General features: G+C 33.9%; 1 protein-coding gene across 4 annotated transcripts in view; it reads right to left on the minus strand.

The window, feature by feature from the left end:
- Positions 1 to 24,460, minus strand: part of KDM6A (lysine demethylase 6A) — a 240,344-nt gene that overhangs the window by 198,626 nt on the left and 17,258 nt on the right. The gene's annotated exons all lie outside the window — the stretch shown is intronic.

Genomic DNA, 24,460 nt, shown 5'->3' on the forward strand with positions numbered 1-24,460 from the left:
AAGAGTCATATATACAAGAAAGTTGAAAGGGTAGGTTGGAATTAAATAATGACAAATTTCAAAGTGTAGACAAAGTTTGTTTATTTTTACATGGTTTTGTGCACTCCTAGAACTCAGCTACAATCCCATCTTCTTCAGGAATTCTTCCCAGAGCTCCCTTTAATGTTAAGGTATTTATCCTATTTATTCACAGCCATGGGCATGTTTTTGAATTCCTTGAGAAGAGGAATTGGGGTTTTCTTCTTTTTTCATATCCCCATGGTAGATAGGGCATATTACGCAGGCATCTATTAGGGACTTAAATGTTTGCTATTCTCTTGACTTTCCATCATAGACCTAGAAACAAGGAACCACTTGTTACAGAAGGGGCCTAACATAATAAAATTGTCCTTTAGGAAAATCGCTTTGGTAACTATATGGAAGATTCAAGAGTTGAGAGATTTGAGGCAGTCCATAAAGCAACAGCTTAAAGAGATAAGAAAACCAAAGAATAATTAACATCAAAAATTATGGAAAAAACAGAGCTTCCCCAAAGGGACATTAATTCCATTAACTATAAACATGGACTTAAAAGGACAGATGGGGAGGATTTTCCACAAAAACTACATAAATACCTAGAGAGGAAGCAAGAGATAAAATGCTACTACATTGTGAAAAATGACAAATATATAGGAGGGCATGGCAATGTTATGATAAATTTTAAACAACAGTTTATACTTACCTTCTATTCTATAAGCTAATATGAAGTAAGCAGGAAAACATAATGGACAAAAGGACACCCATGTAAATGGAGTAAACATAACCAAAATTCAATGTTGTAACATTTCAATAATCAAGTTTGGTCCCAAAGAAGAGATACATGAGAATGAGCTTTTTGTTTTGGTTCGTTTTTGAAGAGGGGGGGAATTATGCTTTCTTTACTACATATAATACAAAACTTTTTCAATGTGTTGATTAGTGTTCATTCAACTCTTCTCTCTCTTTGCTATTCTTTATTATAAGGCATGGCATTGTGGGACACAAGAGTAGTACTTTGAGAAATGTAATATAATTTAGATTTAGAAATCAAAAAGGAATTTCCAACTCTATCTACTCATTTTATAGATAAGGAAACCAAGGTTTATGGGGCAATGGCTTGTCCATGAACACACAACAGAGCTGGAATCTGAATCAAGGTCCTTTTGATTCCAGATTGATCAGGTTTTCCGGGTCACTATCATCATGGCTGAAAGAAAAACAAGTTTCTCCCGGGAAGAGCATTTACATCTCTTACAAAGGAATTTACTTACAAAGCATTTTTTTTCCATGCCAATTTATCACCCTGTAGTATAACAGACTGGGGGGGAGGGGGATGTCTCAGAAAGCTTAAAACACTTTTCCATTGCGCAAGGGTGAAATTCTAAATTTAATGTTCCTAAATTTAACACTTTACAAGACAAGGGTGGAGATCTTCTGGCTCATGGGCTATAATTGTTTGATATGATCCTGACAACGTAATCTAAGGCAATGATGAATTGAAAGCTAGTTACAATAACCTCCTACTGTTTTTAAGCTCATAATTTTGTATGGCCAGATAATGATGTTATAAATATCCAAATGGCCCTTGGCAGAAAAAAAGTTCTTTTCTCACTCTACCCCACCACATACAATCTACTCTACAGTGTATTATATTACACTGTATCTCTGTGGGATAGAATGAGGAGTCATATACATTTACAACTGAACAATATGCAACCGAAGGGAAGGACTTTTTTTTTTTGTATTGCATCCTCTGTGCCTGACAGAATCTCAAATACTGCAGACATCATCTGACTCCTTAATATAAGTAAATTACCATCACAGAGTCAAGGTAAAAGGAACTTCAATGAATAACCCCTGTGCTTGGAAAAGATGCTTAGGTGTATTAATTAAATTAATTATAGGTGAATAGATGTCTGTAAATGAGGTATAACTATGTCTCTCAATTCTATTCAACACCATCACCACATAAGCAGTAAAACAAATAAAATGAAGGATTTCATCAGATTATCTCAATGGTTGTCCTTCTAGCTTTTAATATACTTTTTAAAAATTATATAATCCTTGTTCACTAACTCATACCATCAGTTCCTCAAATGAGTTCAAATTAAGATTTTAATATGTCAGATTCCTTAATTTTCATATATTGTTTTATAGTATGAGCCTATAAATTGTTTTAATGAATTAGAGCTAATGTATGAGGCCAATTAAGAAATATCTAACATGAAAATTTGAACTTAAAATTACAGAATGATTATTATAATTATAAAAGAATTTCCTCAAACAGAAAACTTCTCAACTTGCTAAAATGATTTGATATAAACCAAGCAAAATAAGCCTATCTTGAGAAACCCTTTCATCAGCACTGCTTTAGATTGCTTGCTTAAGAGCATTGACAAAAGATTTTTCATCATAAGTATAATTACCAATACATTTCTTTGACAGACTGTACCTGACTTAAAAATCCCAACCCACCCTCAAATTAATCAATAGACTATAGTAGTGGAAGGTCCCTGTTAGTGATAAGTACAGAATTCAATAGTCTGAAGATCTTTAGCTCCTTCATTCTTTCAACTCATTTATTAAATGCCTATTACATGAATAGTACAATGAAGTGGAAGTAGGGGAGATGATGCAAAGATAAATAAGATATGAGATGATAGTTGATTATCCTTGTCACTCAATCAACAACTAACAAGAAGCAAACCTAGTCCCATAGCTTTCATGGGGTAATAAATGCATGCAACCCTAAAAATTTGCTGATCCAGGATCTGAAACTGGCCTCACATTTAGCATTTATTTTCTCAGGCAGGTCAGTACTGGATACCATTCTTTCTAGTCTTGGGCATAGGGAATATCATTTTTTTATTCTTCTGAGGAATATTTCCCCTACCTTCTCCCATAGTAAACAGGAAAATTCCTGTTTGCTGACAAATTCCTATTTATTCCCAAATCTTTTACTCAAACTCAGCTCTAGCTTCTCACTTCTACAGAGGTAGCTGGTTTCCAAAGTAGGGCAAACAAAATGATCCAAATCTTTCTATAACTGCCCTGTAAGATTCCTGCATTTTATAAGAGATATCTCCTTACTCCTTCCTTATTTGCTCAAGCAATCCCATTCCGTGCTGTCTCCTCCAACAGACTGCCCTCTTGGTTCTCCCTATTCGGATCACTTATTTTTAAACATTCCCTGTCCACTTGTCTCCTGCTTCTCTACTGCCCACAAACATGTCTACATCTCCTCCCACCCCCTACACTCTCAAAACCCCTTTTACCTCCTGTCTTGGTAGTTCAACTCCTTGAAAAAAACATCTCCAGCTTCCAACTTTATTTTTCCATTAAAAAGGTTTTCTCTCCATATGTTTTTAGTTGCTGAATTCAATGTCCTAATTCCCAATCCTCATTCTCCTTGATCTCTGTGCAGTCTGTGACACTTTAATCTCTTTCTTCCTTGATACTCTCTAGGTTTTTGGGACACCCCTTTCTTTGGATTCTCCTCCTCCTTATTTGACACTTCCTTCTCTGCCTCCTTATTCAGATAGCATCCATATCCCAGCAATATGCCAAAGCTTCTCAATTATGCCCATGTTACTCTATTCCATGTCCTCATCACTTCATATCTATACTGTTACAAATAGCCTGCTTGGGGCCTGCCTCATCTTCCCACTCCAATCCATTGCTTATTTAAGCATCAAAGGGATTGTCCTAAAAGAAGATGTCACTCACTCCCTAACTCTAAACTATGCCTATTTTCTCCAGGAATAAGTAGAAAATGCTGTTGACATACAAAGTCCTTCATAACCTATCTTCCTCCTATCTTTCCCAATCTTTCTTGTACCTTACTTATGTATTTTTCCAACCCAGTGACACTGGCTTTCTGAATGTTCCAATATAGAATTCAGATCCTCCATCTCTTGGTTCTGGATATTTTCTTTGGCAATAATATCCTCCATGCCTCAAATGCTCTAAATCCCAATTAACATCTTATCTTCTAGAGAAGTTTTTCCTAATCCCTCAGTGTATTTTCTTAAATATTTCCTATTTATCCTTCATATAACTTATTTATACATTTTTTATCTATTGCTTCCACTTGTTTGTATATTTTTTATCTATTCCTCCCCCATTATGAGCTCCTTGAGGGCAGGGTCTCTTTTTTTCTCTTTTGTATCCCCAGTATTTAGTACAGTCCCTAATAAATGTTTATTACCTATCTATTAGACTTGGGACCTTTCCTTCTTTCCTAGACCAATTTCCCACCTGAATTTCAAGAAAAATATTTACCTTACTCATGGAAAGTACTGAAAAATAAGTAATGTTTTTGTTTTGTTTTGTTTTGTTTAACATAGGTATAACATTACAAACAAATTCAGAAGCACACCTTTAATTTGCTGTATCACAAAAGTATAAACCTCTAGCTTCTTAAACTGTAGTTCATGTCCCCATATGGGTTCTCAGTAAATTTATTACTGATATCTATATTCCTGGGATCATATAAAAATTTCTTGGGCAAAAAGAGGTCATGACTAGAAAAAGTTTAAGAAGTTCAGGGATACACCAATATCACATTGCTCACATTAATAAAAAAAAAATATTGTTAACAAAAAATTATCTTAAAGTATTATTTGTTTCAACTTTATCTCATCCCTTCTAATTTCTATTACTGTATATTATACACATGTATGGTAGCAAATATATAATTTATAAGCATATATTGAGTATGCACTATTAAAACTTTAGCGACTACTATTCCCCAGACTACTGTGCAAGGTATTTAGTGCCTCAAAGATTTCTCACTGTAGTAACTGACTTTGGTGCCTAAATACATATTGTAAGAGATAGTAACATTGAGTCACAAATCAATGTATCTGTATAGCAAAAACTTATAAAGTGAATTATCCTATTTATTTATTTATTTATTCATTCATTCATTTGTTTGTTTGTTTGATTATTGGCTGGGGTTAAGTGACTTGCCCAGGGTGTAGCTAGGAAGTGTTAAGTGTCTGAGACCACATTGGAACTCAGGTCCTCCTGAATTCAAGGCTGGTGCTCTATCCACTGCGCCACCTAGCTGCCCCTGAATTATCCTATTTATTGAAAAAGACTAATAGCTGACAAATCTAAAAGCTATTTAATAATAACTCTAAGTACTTAAATACTCCATAGAACACTTTAATATCATGCTTTAATTATATTAAAAAATATATTTAATCCTTAAGAATTTTTTTACACAACTATATTTCATTCCAACTATTTCCCTGCTTTGAAACAATTCTAGAGTCCTAAATGCAGTGCTTTTTTTAGACTTCAACTTTTTATGAAAAAAATTGCAGGAGTAGTTTACTAGAACTATTTCCAAAATGAGTCCAGTCTCTAAATTTTAGGCCTGAGGAGGCTCATCTTGATATCTTTAGTACATAAACTTTGTGACATCTGTTTTAACATCTGAATAAGCTTTCAAATAAGATTGTAAAGTGTTTAAATACAATGTCTAGTACATAGTAGGTGCTATTTTAATAAATGTGCCTTTCCTCCACTTTTTGGGGGGCCCAAGGTGAAGGGAACAGGAAAGGTTTTGCTTCTCAAAAATTAAGATTTGTTACCTCCAATGGTGTAAAGCAAGATAGTGGGAAGAGAGAAGATAACTGACATAATTTAAGAACTTCTTGGAGGAACTAAGCACTTCTGAATAAATCACGTGCTAGCTACAAATGTATGCTATTTTCACTGACCCATTAGGCTCTATGCTTATAAACATTTCAGTTGCTGAATAAGTTAAATCAATAAAATAGCATTTACTTTTAAATATTTCATTATTAATAGGGACTGTATCATATATCATTCCACTGAAGCATAAATGTTTCTTGAAGTTGTCCTTTTAAATAATCTAATACTAAACTTCAATTGGACAACAGAGAATAAAATTATAGGCTAAGCAATCTGGGTGAAATTAGTTCATGTTTGTTCCTTTGCAAACTATTAGGTAAAATAGCGACATTTACTGTAGTATATTAATAACATGTATATACTATACTGCTTTGAAATTAATTACAAATTTCCACAAGTCAATTCAACAACTATTTACTGAGGAACTATTTGCACACAGCTATGTCTTAAGGGTAATGAGTATGGAATATAATTTAAACTCTTAGGGAAAAGGAGATTTTACAAAAATCAGACTATAGAACAATACATTAAAATATCAAACAAATTACCAAATTAAATGATTAAGTGCCAAAATCCAGAACATAAAAACCCTCTATTTTTTTTCTTCATTCTCCTAGCAGGATACAGGACTCCCTGAAGAACATTTTTATTTTTTCTTTATATCCTCAGTGCAGTGATCTACAAATGTCTATTGAAAGAATGTACAAAGGTAATGTAGTAGGAAATGATGAGAAAAGTTATTTGTAATATTGTCCAGTTTCACCATGAACCACTACATAGAATTCCCAATCCCTATATTTTTGTTTGCCTACATTTTTAATTTCCTTCACAGACTAATTGTACACTGTTTCAAAGTCCAATTCTTTTTATAAAGCAAAATAACTATTTGGACATGTATACGTATATTGTATTTAACTTATACTTTAACATATTTAACATGTATTGGTCAACCTACCATCTGGGGGAAGGGGTGGGGAGGAGGGGGAAAAGTTGAAACAAAAGGTTTTACAATTGTCAATGCTGAAAAATTAACTATGCATAAAATTTTTGTAAAAATAAAAAATAAAATAAAATAATTTAAAAATATATATTGTCCAGTTTCTTTAATGCATCAAAAAAAATCATCTGGGGAAGAAAGGATGTGTTTAAATGAGGTAAATCTTTAAAAAAAATTGTTATCTCCTTATTTCCAATTTTTCAATAAATAAATTAAAACACATTTATTTAAGCACTTGGGGATACCAAAAGGAAAAAGGCAATGAGGCTAACACATATAGAAGTCTCTACTACATGCCACACAGGTGGAAAAGCCACACAGTACTAAAAGTACAGCAGAAAAGCATGTGGTAATGCTCCTTTATTGAAATTTCCTCTGATAAAATTTTATCAGTTTCTGGTATTGAATCATTTGACAGTATTAAGGTAGCAAAAACCTTCTGTTTTAGGTCTACAGTAGGTGTGACTGTAGCACCTGCAGAAGCCATTGCTAAGCCATATCTCCTTAGCGCTGAACCTCCCCCCCCCCAAAAAAAAAACTCTTGAAGTTACTTACAAGACTGTAGCAGTTGGTATTAGGTAGAAGTTAATCTTTCTCTCTCTCTCTCTCTCTCTCTCTCTCTCTCTCTCTCTCTCTCTCTCTCTCTCTCTCTCACACACACACACACACACACACACACACACACACACACAGAGGTCCCCACTGGGGGAGTGAGTCAACAACTAACATATATTGCTATTGCTAAAGCTCTTTTGAGTTGCCGGTACCGGGGAAATCTCAGTCAAGTGGAAAGAAGTAGTGACTAAGACACTGGGGGGAGGAGATGAAGCGGGAGGGGAAGAGAGGAGGTTATGCTCTCAATTGCTGAGCATGAACCACCCCTTTGTTTCAAGGTACCTTGCTGCTTTGGCTATGCTGACTTGTCTGCCCACAGATAGCAATTAGTCAGCAATGTTAGAGATGGCTAGATGCTTCTCCACAGAAATTGTTTCTAAAGATGATTGCTGGAAAGGACTAGGTTGGAAGCAGGACTAGTAATCTTGGGGAGCTATCAAGTCTAGGACTCTTGGATGGCAATTTATCAGGAATTAGTGCTAATTGTGACAAGACGTCTGGGTCTCTTTTCTTCAGGACTCCATTACCTCCATTACAGTGGCACAACCTTCAAAACCCCAAGATTATCTATCTACATGCCATAAAATGAAGCATCAGAGTAATATTACTCTTACAAATTTCAATCATCATTAAGAGAAGTCATGAAACAAAGGATTGAACACTGATGACAGAAACATTATTCTGACAAAGAAAAAAATAACAGGGAAGAAATGGTTAGGGCATTTATAAGGGCTAAGAAGGGACTCATGGACCAAGGATGAGGTAATACATAGTAGAAAACAGGAGGAAATAGGGTCAAAGATTAGAATTCAATGTAATTAACACTTTTATTGAGCACCTCCTTGCAAGATAATAAAAAGCAGCAAGGCATAGAAAATAAAGGGAAAAAACCAACCTATGAGTCAAACTCAAACACATGGCCACCTCTAATACAGTATATTTTTGCCTTGGTATTCAGGAAGTCACTTCACTTCTAAGGACCCAAAAAGTCAAGAAATAAAGCGTAAATAAATAATGAAAGGGGAGAATTCAGAGACACTTAGAAGATCTTTGTAAATTGATATAGCATGAAGAGAACAAGGACATCCATTTCTAGGACACCTCAAAAAGCCTTAACTACTAATAAAAACAATGTTGTTTTTTTTCTTCTTACACTGTCAGCATTTCCTTCAAACCTAGATTACTATTAGAGTCTCCTGGTCATTTCTGCCCAACCTCAAGTTTCTTCTCACTCCAATCCAAGAGGCATCATCCCATTTGGGAGGAAAAGCCTACTAGAAGCTACAATACAGTACCAATAGCAAAATGAAGCTTTGAACTGCCAATGCCAGGGCGGACAACCCCATAGTACTAGCCAGGTGGCTCTCTGAATTGCTGAAAGAAAACTGAAAAACAGGGGAAAAGAATAAGAGCTTGATGAGGTTTATAATTGGGGGTACCTAAATGAAATTAAGTTTAATTGAGGTCTAGTGGCGGGTTCAGGGTATACGGAGTCAAATAGAGCTCCCCTGCAACCCCTTTGGATTCGGTGCAAGGATAAAGAGTTAAATGAGGTCTTTCGGTGCAAGAGTCCCCTGTAAAGGAATTTACAGACCCGAAAACCTAGATTGATAAAAGAGGTTTATTATGGGATTTGGAAGTAAGATTAAAAGGTGTTAGGTAAAGAGAGAAGGGCACTAGAACCAGGTGGTTCCAGTGGGCAGAAATCCTTTGAAATGGCAGTTGTAAGGCTGCCATGTTTAGGACCTCTGCAAAGACTCAAGCTTGGCTCTTTTATAATAGGGGGTTACAAACTGAAGGGTGCTTGTAGGTGGAGTCCCAGATTAGCTCCGGGCTGGGTTTCAGCCAGGGTTAGAATTTGAATTGAATTTGATGTGTTTGAGACTGAGCCAGATAAACTAACTGTGCTTAGGATGGAGTCCCCTCCCTGAGTCCCAGGAGGTTTTCGTTTTTAAGGATTTTTCAGTTTTGGGGTCAAGCTCTGCAGTTGTATGGCATTTTAGGAAGCCTGAAGGTGAAATAATACACCATCCAGAAGAGTCAGTTCTAAAAGTTAGAGGTCTACACTGGTGAATCTTGAATTACCTAGCATATAAAAAGCTTGAGACAGCGGATCCATATAGTGGAACCATCAGAGTGGACAGTCAGAAAGTGAATAGGAGAAAATGGCAGGGGTGGGGGAAAGAATAAGAAGGAAAAAACTGAAATAGTACAAGATATTGAAGCCCTAAACTCTGGCCTTGTGACTACAGAGAAAGGGAAGAGATATAAGAAAAGATAATCTGAAAGTATGATGAACAAAATTAGACAAAGATACAAAAGATGATGGAGGAAAGAATCAAGGATGATTGCAAGACTATAACTATATATGTAGGCTATAGAAACCTGACTGTGCATTAATAAACATGGGAATTTGAGAAGGATGGATATGGCAGAAAATATGACTCACAATTTCTGGAATTGGTAACCCAGATGGAAACCTTATAAAAGGTAGCAAATAATATAGGACTAAAAACTTTAAATGAGAACAGAGACAGATATGGAAGTCTTCTGCATATAAGATAACTGAACCATAGGAATATAAGAGCTCAAAAGAGGAAGAACAAAAAAGGAGGACCTTATTATGGCTGAACAAAGAAGACTGAGAACAAGGTGTCAGATAAGAATATCAAGAAAAGACAATGTCATGGAACCTAAGGATCAAGGAGAATATGGATTAGGGGGCAATAGCTTTAACAAAAGGAGTAACATTTATTAAAGGTCATTGGATTTAGTAGTTTATGAAGAGGTTAAAAGGAGATAGCCCAAGACACAAATGATTAACAGAGAAATTCCTGTCTTAGAAGAGGTTAAAGGAGATAACCTGAGACACAAATGTTAGCTGCAGGGTCTCCTTTCAGGCAGTCTGGCCTTTCTCCCTGGAGGCCAATTGCCTGCCTATCCCTTTCCTTATCAATAAAGATTTTGTTTTAACACAGCATTGAGTAGCGAGAATTCATTCGCTAAGGAACCCAACCTTGGTACTTAGGAGGAAAAGGAAGCATTGAACCATCTTTCCCTTTGAGCCTCATTTTTTGTCCTCATCAGTTTACAGATTATTGATCACCTTGAAACTCACTGAAAGTAGTTTTGGTGGAATTATAGAGCAAGAAGCCAAATTTCAAAGGAATGATAAATGATTGGAAAAGTATGAAAAGTATATACAAACAACCCTTTCTCAGAAGGCTATGATTCTGGAGAGAAAAAGCTTAGAAACATTTTGCAAGCAACAGAGAGACACAGCAGACTCTTGAGTAAAGAAATTTAATAGTAAGAAAAAACATCTGAAGATTAGTTCTGGCATGAGCTCTATGTAGCAAATTTGGAAGGACAAACTGAATAATTAAAAAATAATTATCTGTCCTTAAATGAGAGGTAAAATCAAGGAAAAGCTTCAACCACAATTTATTAGTACAGCTGGGTTTTGGTTTGTTTGGTTTTTTTTAAATATATGGTGTAATGTTCTTTTTCTCTAGATTGTAATCCTTCTCTGGAAGCAGATTTCTTGGGGAGCTTCTGGAGGCAGCTTTGGCTTCAGTTCAGTTCAGTAATCCCAAAATGCAGCCAGGAGTTAAAATCCTTTACTGTCTCTTTCCAAATCTTATCTCCAGATCCTTTATTTTCTCCTTCAAGTTTTGTCTCCTTCACTTGGAGCTCAGCTAACTTTCTTCCTCTCTTTGGTTCCAGAGAGCTCTAGTCCGAGAGTCTCCAGCCAGCACCACGATCGAATCTCCAATCAACTCTTGACTCTGAATCTCTGAGAGTGGGCTTGTGGGAGCTCCTTAAAAGTATGCTCTCTTAAAGGTGTTAAGTCTAATGTGTGGACCAATGAGCGGAACTCTTTTAAAGCTGTAAACCAAGTACATTACCTTGTAAAAAGCCTAACAATATAAGGTATTTACATTTCCTTAAAATCCTATTTTAATACTTCAGGTTATAGCAATATAAGCTCTAGTGGGCTCTTCAAATATGTCCCCAACAACAAAAGTATCCATTTCCTCCAGAGCAACTTAGCTAAAAATAACAATATCATCAATTGGCTGACCACTTGATAAACTTTTTTGGCTATATTGACTCACAAATAAAGAAAACCACAAAATGGCCCTCAGACTTGTGAAGTCTCCTTACACTTCTAGAGTGACAATTGTAGAGTGGAGGGAAAGTGGGCAAGTGGCACTAAGAATCAATAAATTTCATCCATAAATTTAATTTGAACATAAGTACTACTCTAAATGTGAAATCCAGTTAAAACAAAGGATAATTCATGGATATTCCTTGGAGAGGCAAAGAAAATATTAGAGTACTTTTTATTGTACATTCAAAGGCAAAAAAAAAACTGATTTACTGGAATATTTTAGTGCATTTGCAAGAAGACCACCAATAAAAAAATTGCATCAATATCAACTGCTAAGAACGAAGAAGTAGGAAAAAAAAGTCTATGAAGAACTTGCTAAGACTTTTCAAATTAAATCACAACACATGAAGATAGGAAAAGACAGGAAAGCTTTGTTGCTACTGTGTTAAATTTAATGTGCACTTTTAAAATCTAAGTTTACTTTGATACACAACTTTTTGTATGTTGAAATATCCATGTTGCTAGTTTTTCAAATTCATGAAAAAAAAGGAAAAAAATTAAGGTGAGGATGGGGGGGGGGGAATCTGGAAACTCATGGCTCAGAAATAAGAAATGAAGCCTTTGTATCATGAACACTTTAAAAAAAAAAAAAAAAAAAAAAAGAATTTAAGAGATTCAAGACATCATGAGCATCAAATAAAGACCAGAAAAATGAAAAGGATTATATGTTTTAACAGAAAGTAAAATCATTTTCTGTAGTCAGTTTGTATAGTCAGTCCATCAACCTTCACAATTATTTAAGAAAGGTAAGAAAGAAAAGTATAAAGAAGCTGAAAAAGAAAAGAACAGAACATATCTGAAGCAGTCCCAAACTAAGAAAGTAATTCATAATCATAATCAATTCATAATAAAAAATGAGACAACAAAAATAGCCATCTATAATCACATTCAGAAGTTTAACCAAAGTAAATTAATTGCCAAAAACAAGACCACCAAGAACCATCAGAAATCACTTTAGTCAGCAAACATCTGATGACTTACATGGCAAATTGAGATATGGTTGCCAAAGACAAAACCAAGGCGAGAATATAAATCAGTCAAACCACCCAAATGTTTTAAAGGATATAAAAGAAAACTTAAAAATGAAATTTGTAAAAATTATTGTTAACCAATCATTATGTTTTCCTCAAAACCCTCTTTAATGACATGAAACAAATGGCATCTCAGCAGAGAATAGAACTTATGAATAAGAGCTTTTAATTTGATTTTTTAAAATGAGTTTTAAAGGAACACTTGGGAGAGAAAGCAACATCCCACATTTATACAATAATTATCATTTGAAGTGCTATGCGCCTAGTCCATAATCAATAAATATTCACTACAAAAATTTTACTCTTTTCTCTACATGTATTACTTTTAATAAACTTCAAAAAAATGAAATTCCTAGTTTCATGTAAGTATTTATTATTATTATTATCATTATTGTTATTAAGACTCAAAAGAACAACTAAAAATCACAAAATTTAGAATTAGGTTGGAACCCTTTGAAATTATCTAGCTCTTTTCCCACATTTTATAAATACAGAAAACCTTTAGTAAAATCTTGCAGTGAGTACACAATGCTAGAAATCTAAGTTGGCTGGACAGAAAAATCTATCTTTGGTAGAAAAGCCAAGTATCTTACCATGTATTACTTAATCCCTTATCTACTCTTTTCCAAGCTACTCAATTCTCTTTTTTTGAGGATATTGTACTACTTTTTAAGTCTTTGGGAAATTTAGCTTGTTTATGTATTTATTTATTTGTTTGTTTTGGAGGGAACAGAAGTACAATTTTTGAAGAGTTCCTAGTAGATTAGTTTGGTTGCCTTTTTTTCTCTTTTAGAGGCAAGGGTAAAAATATATGATTGGGCAGATGAGAGTCTTCATATTTGGATGTTTAAGGTTAATAAGCCTACTGTCTGATGTGGTAAAATTCTAAACTAAAGTATAAAGTTTCAGCCTACTTCTTTGTTAGTACCTTGCCAACCTGCAAAAAGATACTTAATTTTAGTGGATAAATTTCAGTGGAGGTGGGTGGGAGGGGGGGGAGCAGAAGGAAGAAGGAAGGCCTATGAACTTGGATATAAAAAAAATAATTACAGTTTACCTACAATTTGTTTCGGTAGTAATCCCATGCATTGTATTTTAGATATTTAAAACAATCCGAGAAAAGATCTGGACACACACACAAAAGTTAAGAATACCTTGTCCTGAGGTACGGAGTAGTATGACCAGTAAATGTACAGAAATCAATAAAGCATTGGCTTAATCACTGCAATAAACATTTAAACGATCACATATAAAAGTATCCTGCCAAGGACCATTCAAAGAGACTAGGAAATAGCTTTGTTAAGCATATTCTTCTTTGTATTCACTTACTGATATTTAATTGAACTGTATTTTCAAAATACACTAAATAAATATTGCTAACATACCCACTATGTGGTATAGAAAAAGTTACAGAGAAGACAAAGTATACATAGCATACACTGCTTGTCCTTAAGTGTACATCATAGTTTACTATAACCATTTTTAAAATTCAGTAAACACAATTAGAGAAGAGCAAAACAAAAAGCTCTATGAGGTAAGAATTGGAATTAGGACTATGGACAAAGAATGCTTCCAAGGAAGAAATAACATGGCAAATAAACCTTTTAATTGAAGAGCTGGAATATGGTAGGGAAAAAGGATGTTTCAGGCACTGAGATAACTATATCAAAGGCAGGGTTGTAGGAAAAGTAGTCTAAGAAAATAAAAAAACAGTTTAGTTTGGCTGGAGCATATAATACACAATGGCTAGCATTTATACAAATATATTTATCATCTCATCTTCACAACTCTGGTAGTTTACAGATGAGAAAAATAATGCTAAGAGATTTGCTTTAAATGACTTATCCACAGTCAAACAGTTAAATAAGTATCTGAGACAAGATGTGAATGCAGATCTTTCCTAATTCCCAAGTCCAGTGGCATATTCACTCTACAATATATCTGCCTTTATTTGATCCCACCAAACAGTATAAGATATGGAGTTATAGGTCAAAGAGTAAGGTAGGATGGTCAGTACCAGATTATAGAGGGACTTTGGTACTATTTCTGAAGTAGTTAGAAATAGAGATCTATTCAAAGAATTGGAAAATGAGTGGATGCCCATCTATTGGAGAATGGCTGAACAAGGTGAAGGTAATGGAATATTATTGTTCTATAAAAAATGATGAACAAGCAGATTATAGAAAGGCCTGGAAAGATTTACATGAACTGATGATTAGCGAAACAAGTAGAACCAGGAATATATTATACACAATAACAGCAACAATGTGTGATGATCAACTATGAAATATTTGGTTTTTCTCAGTGATCCAAAGAAATCCCAACAGACTTTGGACAGAAAATGCCATCTATGTCCAGAAAAAGAACTAAGAAAACAATGTAAATCAACACATTATGTTCACTTCCTTTTTTCTGGGTTTTTTTTTTTTTTAAATCTCTCCCATAGTTTGTTTTTTTTTTTTTTCCTTTTGCTCTTTTTTCTCTCCCAACATGATTCACAAAGTAATGTGTATTAAAAAAAAAATTTTTAACTTAAAAAAAAAAGGTTACTGAAGATTTTCCAGAATATTTATTATTCTAAAACTAACATGGCCACATTTATGCATAAGCAAAATTTATCTGATAGGAAGGTAAAGAATGGATTACATCTATACAGGCTATTTTTAAAAGCTAGAACAGTCTAGATGAATGATAAAGAAAGCCAATACTATGGTAATGTCCATGGAAATAAAAGAGACATACATTTTAGAAACAGAAGCAATAGGGGCACTATATGGAAAGAAATATAAAATATATCAAAATTTCTAATATAATAGTCATTAAAAGAAATAGTCACCAATTAGTCACCATTTCCTATATGCCAGGTTCTGCCTAGCAATATGAACAAAACAATACCCAGTATTCAAAAAGGAATAATTTTGATGGAGAAAATATGACATCTAAAAGGAAGATGAAGGGGAAAGAGAGAGAAATCCCATGTCAATATAGTGGAATAAGAATCCTGGAGACTGAGAAGCAGAGAAATGAAGGAAAGCTGTTATATGGATGGCCTAGATTCTTCCCTAAAATGCCAACTCTGAGAGAAACTGACTGAACTTTGCTTCCAAGATGAAAAAGCTGCTTTCTCTTAATAGTAAAAGCACTCCCAGGGTGGACAAAGAAATAGAATCAGGAGAAGAGCCCAGAGTGAAATAAAAAAGTGTTATCAAAACAAAAAAATAAGTTTATAGTAAAGAGAAATAGGCTCAATTTTGGATATGTTGAATTAAGTGCCAAAGAAATAAATCCAGGTAGATAACTTGAATGACTTGTTTTTATCATTGGTTATTTCAAAATTATTTTTTTTCTTAAATGACTAGTTTTTAAAGTTTATATCATGAAAAGGAGAATGGGACCAAAAGGTGGCAGACATGAAACTGAACATGGAACAAGAAGATTGTCTCCTTTTGCTAACTGGGCTCTGGTCCAGCACTCTTGAATAGCTGTCAGACATTGCAAACACAACTGACACACTGTATCTGGCTTCAAACGAAAGACCATAGTTCACATCCTTTCCAACAACATACCAGGAAGAACAACCTTTAAATATCCCTTTGAAGACCTCTACTTAGGGGAAAAACTCAGCAACTCCCAAATTCTACCTTTCAACAGCTGTTATGGAGTTTTTTCCTTATTTTGAGTTAAAATTTTCCTCTCTGGGATTTCAACTCATTATTCCTCTCCTAATTTGCTCTACCTGTTTCACTCGGTTATTTATGAAAATTTATTTTCACAATGAAAAGTGATAGATCAACAAATGTTTAGTGTCTCCTAGATACTATTAGACATTAAACAATGCACTGGGGATGTGAGATAAGAACTGGATCCTGTTATTTCATTGGTGTAGACTCTTCCCACCAAGTAATGCCTTTTTCTCTGCAACTGACATTTTTAGAGATCTGTCTTTTAAAATATTAAATTGATGTCACACAAACTCTACATAGCATGTGAGACTTCAATCTATTTATTAGCGCTCTCAACCCAGCTTTCTAACCATGATGCCAATTTTGCCTCTCACATTAGAAATACCAAGACTTAAGTGTTGAAAGTCACTGTCCTTGAAGCACTTATATTTTCCTACGGAGAAACCACATGTTCATAGTAAAGTAAAAGAACATTAAAAACATAAACAAAACTAACAGCCCAGCCAGCCAAGGAAGGGCACAGGACAATAATACTGGAAGAATCAGGAAATTCCTATTGAAGGAGATGGCAATTGCAACATAAACGAAGCTTGTGGGAAACTACAGGCTCCAATAGGTAGAGGTGAAGAGATAAAAGAATTCTAAGCATTGTAAAGAAACAGTCAATGAAAAGGCAAAGTCATATGTGAAGAAGAACAAAGGAACAAGTACTGTATTATTAGCCCATAAAGGGAATACAAAGACAGAATGTAAAGGACTTCAGATGTTAACAGGAATATGTATTTTAACTTGAAAGCTGAATGAGGAGACACTGAAGCTTTTCGATCATTTAAGAGTGGCATGGTGAGATCTACATTCTACAAACATCAATTTGATAGTAGTATGGAGAATATATTAGAAAAGATAGAAACCAAAAAATTATCAAACTATATATACCCTTTTATCCAGCAGTGTTACTACTGGGCTTCTATTCCCAGAGATACTAAAGAAGGGAAAGGGACCTGTATGTGCAAAAATGTTTGTGGCAACCCTTTTTGTGGTGGCTAGAAACTGGAAATTGAATGGATGACCATCAACTGGAGAATGGCTGAATAAATTGTGGTATATGATTATTATGGAATATTAGTATTCTGTAAGAAATGACCAGTAGGATGATTTCAGAAAGGCCTGGAGACTTACATGAACTGATGCCAAGTGAAATCAGCAGGACCTCCAGTGCCCACTATTCATCTTCCTTAAGAGGCGAGAACTATCAGTTAAGTACAAAATGTTACATATGTAGTTTGATCTGGATATTTGGGAAGGCAAGGCAAAAACATTATTTAGAAATGACAATACTGTAAAAAATAAAGTAACAAAAAAATTTACACAACACACATACGCACACACACACAACAGTCAATTTGGTCACACTAAAATTCTTGAGGCAGAAGCAAGACCTTAGTGAAGCTAACCACCCAATATAGTGGAAAATATGAAAATGAGGAATTCAGGAAGGACAGAATTGAGTATAAAGATATGGGAATTATATAAACAGATGGAATAATGAATAATAGAAGCAGGTGAAATTACCAAGAATAATTTAGAGAAAGAAGAAAAGAGAACCAACATTACACACTTGTAAGGGGGAGGGGCAAGATGATAAACAAGGCAGTAATTTAAGAAATAACTCCTCTATGAAAATATTGTGACCTCCAAATTGCTTTAACCAAGACTTCCACTTAAGGCCCAGCTTCTTAAACTATGTTTTACAACCCCAAATGGGGTCTAATAACAATGTAGGGGGGTTGAAAAATTATGATTATCAGTAAGTATTTGATTTGAATACCTAGTATTATATATATTTCCCCTCCTGGGGTCATGTAAAAATGGATTATGAGTGCAAAAAGTTTTAAGCCCTGACTTAAGACATTAGGTAACTGAAAATCTTAAAATAATCTGATTTTACAAGTTTATCAAGGGAAAAAAAAAAAAACCACACAGACTAAAAATTTACTGCCAGTGTAAAGAATCACATAATACTTCTGTTCTTAGATGCAAGGAAGGAGGGAAAGAAATATATCCTGAGATAAATTTACTTTAATGTTCTTTAATTAATTACTTCGGTAAAGACCACAAAACACTCAATATGACCATTAGGTATGTCCCACACAACTAGCAGCAAAGCCAATAATACTTCTTAAACTTTCTTACAAAAGTATTTTATGTTTTCCTCAATATGGCATATGACAGGGAGAGCAGAAATTTTCTTGACATATGAATCTAAAAAGAAACAAATGATAGTCATCGAATTGAATTTAACTTAACAAACATGTCATCTGGAAATAGATACCTAACCTCTTTGATCTTAAGGAAAACCCCAACTAAATTTTATGGATTTTTCTTGAATCACCTCGACACATCTATAAAGATGTTCATTCTGTAATCTCCAACAGTTTTATTTTTTCATTCTTAGCTAGGCAAATCTCATTCAGTGGGTAACAACAGTTTGATTTCATGACACCTCCATGCTTCCTTTCATTAAAATACTGCCTTTATGCATTTTTTAAGGGAATAATTGTGTTTTGAGAATTACACAAGCTTCCATAAGCTAAATGGAGATACACAATAAGGTTATAAAATGAGGTGAGAATCCTTGACTTGATATACAAGTTGGAAACAATGTTTTTAAAGATACCCAATAGCTAGAAAATTAAGTATGCCTAGGTTCAAGAGACTTTCAAAAAACTAATTTCTTCAATTCAAACACACCAAAACCACCCCCCTTCACTGATCCTTAGCTGTCTTTTTGCCTTTGCAAAATGATGAAACAATGAAAATTCATATACAAGTAAATCCAGAAACAACTTTTTAGACTGATTAATGCACCAAGTGATTTTTGCAATTCTCAAGGAAATTAAATAAATTTTCTACAACTTGAAGTTCCTTTCAACACTACATGAAACAATACATTGCTATGAATTTCAGTTTCATTTGGAATTTATCAAATCATTCATAGCAAAATAACAACATTACAAAACGGATCTGTCTTTCCAAATACCATAACATATCTTACATACGGCTCCTTATTAACTGTATGAAATCCCTAAGTTAGGTGAACCATTAAGGCAACAGATAGCAGTTAGCTCAAATTTTCACCAACCATCTGTCATATGTTATTATGCCATGTTATCATGGCAATTAGCCAGATTACATTAGAGCAAGGTTTAGTTAAAATGGATTAATGCCATCACAAAACTATGAGAGTACTGAAAACATGAGATCTTGACCTAAGAAAAAATATCCCATACCACAACAAAACAGCTGGAAAGAAGTAATTTATAATTTATAATTTATATTTATAAATAGGCTTACTTTTAAATCACCTAGGTACCAATAAATTTTATCACATCACTAAACTACTACTAATATAGCTACTTAGCTTAAAGATTTCAAGTTATGGCAAATCTCTTAATGACAGAAATAGCTTTAGTTTGCAAACTGCTGTAACTTCTATTATATCTCATGTAATTTAAGAAATAACCCTGTAAAGCATCTAGTTCAAACATTTTTAAGTCACCCAGCTACCGCTCAAACCAAGACTCGTGACAACCATACAATGAGTTGCTCTATCACCCCACAATTTTTTAATAAAAGAAAATTTTAATCTATTTCCTGACCATCTTCTCTTGCTAGAACTGGAACCTCAAATCATGTCATTTTATCTATCACAATACTTTTATATCTTTTTTTGTTGTTCTCCCGATTAAGAGTAAAGCTCCTAGAAGGGAAAGACCTGATTTGATTGGACTTCACCAGAAAGCAGAATACTTTCCCCTCCACATACTTTTAACTCCAACAAAACCCTTTGATAAAATAGTCTATGAAAATAGACTATTTAGTAAAATAAAGGTCAGTCAAAAATCCCAAAGACAAGAGGCAGTATAGCCTTCCAAAGGAACTCAAGACATGAAGCACCCCTACACAGTCAGCAAATCTCTACACTTCAGGCCCAGGGGGCTACAGAGACCCTAAGAATTCTGTTCTTATACTCACTCTACCAGGGAAGACCTCTAAAAATTCAGTACTCCAAACATTAAAGATCCAGAGAAGCTCAATCCCCCAAGAGTTGGAGGTCAATTTAGAAACCTAAAAAATTTAAAGGTAAGACTAAGCTGAGCCCAACCCACTCAAAAAAACCCAGCAAGGACAGGAGCCTTTTCATAGCCCCCCAATTCAGGGGCTTGTGAAGACACAAAGAAAAAACAAAACAAAACAAAACAAACCATAGATTTAAAAAAAATAAAAGACTTCACTAAATATATTCTGAAAATAAACCCCAAAAGAAAAAAGAAAAAGTCCCAGGAATATTATAACCAAAATACCGTAAGTCCCAGGAATATTATAACCAAAATACCATATCAAAACAAAAATACTGCAAAACAATCAGATGAGTTTAAGTATCAAACAATACCTGATAATTTCTACTAAGAAAAGAGATGTTGAACATAAGGTTGTTGCAAAATATAATATAGATTTATAAGCAAAAATAACTTACCCTGAAAATCTGATTATTCTAATGATTAGGGAAAATGGAATCAAGAACTCCAAGTATTTCTGATAAAAAGAGAGGACTGAGTAAGAACTCTGATGATTCTAGGGAAAACTTTGAAAGGAGAATTTATTATGGCAATTGGAAGGAGTTATAGTGTGATGAAATTCTATTCTAATAGAGGAGGGAAGAAACATGTCCCCCTCAGAACGTTAATATGTTCAAAAGGGCATGAGGGAACGAGGGGGGGGAAGGATCAAATAAGACAATATATAAAATAGTTTGCAAACCTTCAAAACATTCTATAAATGTTATTAATATCAGATTATATGCATTTTTAGGGTTTTTTTTCTCCTAGTAATAATGATGCTTTCTCTTCTGTATTCTTTCCCTCAATCTACACTATGAACAAAAACAGGCAGTTTTGTAGCACTTCCAATATGTTAAGATATGGTCTGTTGAAAAGAAACATCTTTGCAGACAAAAACCACAATATAGATTTCAGTTGTATCAGATTCTAACTAAAATAATTAAGAAAAATTATCATCAGAAATTCCCTTAATGGAAATACAATATGGTGGAAGAGATCTCTCTCTCTCCTTTTCTCTCTTAAAATCACAAGATCCAGGCTCCAATTCTGTCTTAGACCCACTCCACTACTCCTTGCTTTTTACCTTGCACATATAATTGAACACTGTTGGATTTCAGTTTTCTCATCTATAAAATGAAGAGGTTAGAGTAAGATGGCTTATCAAGTCTCTTCCACATGTCAGGTGATTGTCCAATACGGGAATTTCTCCAATGAGGGTTGTCTGCCATTAAAGCAGGTCTGGACCTTCTGAACACCTTAAAGAGTTGTGCCTGAGGGCATAAAGGAGAAGTTGGGGTCCAGCTCAGAATAACATACACTGCCAATGTCAGAAGCATCACTTGAACCCAAATCTTTCAGGCTCAAAGGAGTTTTGTTCCATATGACCTCAATGAAATGATCCGGCAGGTAGGAATACAATGGAATAGGCAGCCTATGAAGTCTTTTTTTTGACTAATAGAAATTTTATTACCTCAAATTTTAGATAAGTTTTTGAATTTGATTTAAACATCACAATAACTTCAATGCTGGAAAAAATATATTCCAAAATTTTGAAATATCTCTTTTCTCAGACTGAAATCTAACCCCCATAATAAATGTCAATAACCCAATTTAATGTAATTTGTCAGTATTTAGCACCACTTAACTAGATATACAATGATCTAGGCTGACCCTTTTCAATTAATGAATAAGAGTAAAATCATATCAAAGTGCTCTAATGTTAGAAATATGAATTATTAGAAAAATTAGAAATCTTGTGATTACACAATTATCATGTCACTGTTTTCTATACAAATGAGAATTTGACTAAATTCATGTCTTTTAAAAATTATTTCATTCCATTATTATAATGGAAAAGATATTCTATAATGTGAAATACTACAAAAAATAAGATTATCATAATTTTATGGAAAAGCAAACTTTTTAAAACCAAGAATGAAAAGATCATTTGCTTTAAAAAAAAAAAAAAATACATACAGAAAACCGAGAAGTGGTAAATACCTAAAGTTAAATAAGAGACCACACCTAGTAAGAACTGTTGCTAGCTAACATGACATTAATTTTATCCATGCCTATGACATTGTTAATGCACTATGCTGATGCAAATCTCCAGGGAGATGCCTGGAGCACTGAGGTTTTATAACTTGAACATGGTCATGGTCACATACAGCTAAGTACTATCAGACAGAACTTGAAGCCAGCCTTCTATCCACCATGATATTCTACTGCTCACATACAAACATATTATACATTAACTACACAGGCATTATCAATTTAAACATTCAACAGTCTGGAAAAACTAGATCTGCTACTAGTTCTGAAAACACAAATGAAACCTTTTATAAATTATTAATATTGACATAATAGTTCATAAAAATAAAGTTATATTAACTTATTATGGACAGAAAGCTTAGGATATAAGTGATTGCATGAGGAAATTCTATCTAAATTCAATGCCACAAATTATATGGCAATAAATTTCTTTTTTCCAAATTATAAAAAAGGTTGTGAAAGGTACTAGCTACTAGCCCAAAGTTATTAAACTATGCATTCCCCTGTAATTAGCAATATCCATACTATGTCTATATCCCAAAAGATTAAAGAAAAAAAAGACTCAAAATGGACAAAAATATTTCTAGCAGCTGTTTTCAGTGGCCAAGAATTGAAAACACCCATCAATTGAAGAATAATATATCACGGTTGTGCTCTAAAAACAATGAAGGAGGGGAGGGAGGGGAAAGCTGCCACCCTTAAGTTAGGAGGACCTGAGTTCAAATTTGCCTCAGACATTTAAGCACTTTCTAGCTTAACTTAACCCCAATTGCCTCAGGGAAAAAAAAAAAATGAAGGGAAAAATTCTGAAGAAATCTGAGAAGGTATATATGAACTGATCCAAAAGTAAAGTGAACAGAACCAGGAAAAATGATAAAATAACATTGTAAAGACAAATAATTTTGAAAGACTTAGGACCCTCTAAACACAATAGCCAACCACAATTCCAGAATACTCATGATGCTAACATGCTAACCCACTTTCCTGTTAAGAGGCAATCAACAAAAGGCAGACTGAAGCTTATTTTCCTTTGACATGTTCAATGTGGGAGTTTGTTTCACTTTACTATCCATATTTGTAATAGTTTTGTTTTTCTGACTTTCTCAATTGAAGGAGAAAAGTGTGGGGAGAGAGGAAAAGAGAGAGAATGTGCACAAAAGGTACAGAATTCAGACTTGAAAATAAAATAAAACTGATTAACTATATTATAATTAAACTATAAAAATTCAGTATATAATATTTTTTCAAGAGTAGTCTAACTACTAAGTAATCTATCCTTTGGCTATGACAATACATGAATATATACAACAACCTTCAGTCCTGTCCAGGAGAATTTTTGGATCACCTATAAAAAGTAACTTATTATTAATATTCCAAATACAGAACTTTATCCAATAATCAATAAATAAGCTTATTTACTCTTTCCTACTGGAAGAATTAAGCCATAGCAATATAGATATGCTAAGTTGCAGTTAAAAAGAATAATGATCCACAAAAGTTTGGGAGCAAAATAAATCAAACTTAGGCAATAATAATTTTATTACTTCATTTCACTTGCATGAACATAAAGAGTCATAACACTGCTTCTTGAATGGTAATTATTTCACAGGGTCTTCCAAGCCAAATCAATATACCTACTTTAATAAACTTTAAACACAAAGGCAAACATAGAAAAAGACTACAATCATTATGTTGGGAAACAGTTTATGGCAGTAGATGAATAGTTATAAGATGTAAACAGGCAAAAGAAATCAACTTGTCAATCATGAAAAAAAAAGGATCCAATACACTAGTAAGAGAACAAATTAAAACAGTAAGGTTCTACCTCACATCTGTCTAACTGGTAAAGCTGACACCTTCTCCCTTTTTCCTCCCAAAAAGAAAAATTATAATTACTGGACAAATAATAGGAGGAAGCTAGGAAAGGCATATTAATGCAACATTGGTGAAGCTGTGAATTGGTCTAATCATACTGGCACAACAACATAAAATTCTATCAGGGCCCCTCCCCCAAAAGAAAAAAAAAATCACAAAATTGTGCATACTTTCAATGACACTAGTCATATGCAATTAATTTATTATAGGACTTTCTGTTGTTACAAAAA

Source organism: Sminthopsis crassicaudata, chromosome 3 (assembly GCF_048593235.1).
Source record: "Sminthopsis crassicaudata isolate SCR6 chromosome 3, ASM4859323v1, whole genome shotgun sequence".
Classification (NCBI taxonomy): Eukaryota; Metazoa; Chordata; class Mammalia; order Dasyuromorphia; family Dasyuridae; genus Sminthopsis; species Sminthopsis crassicaudata.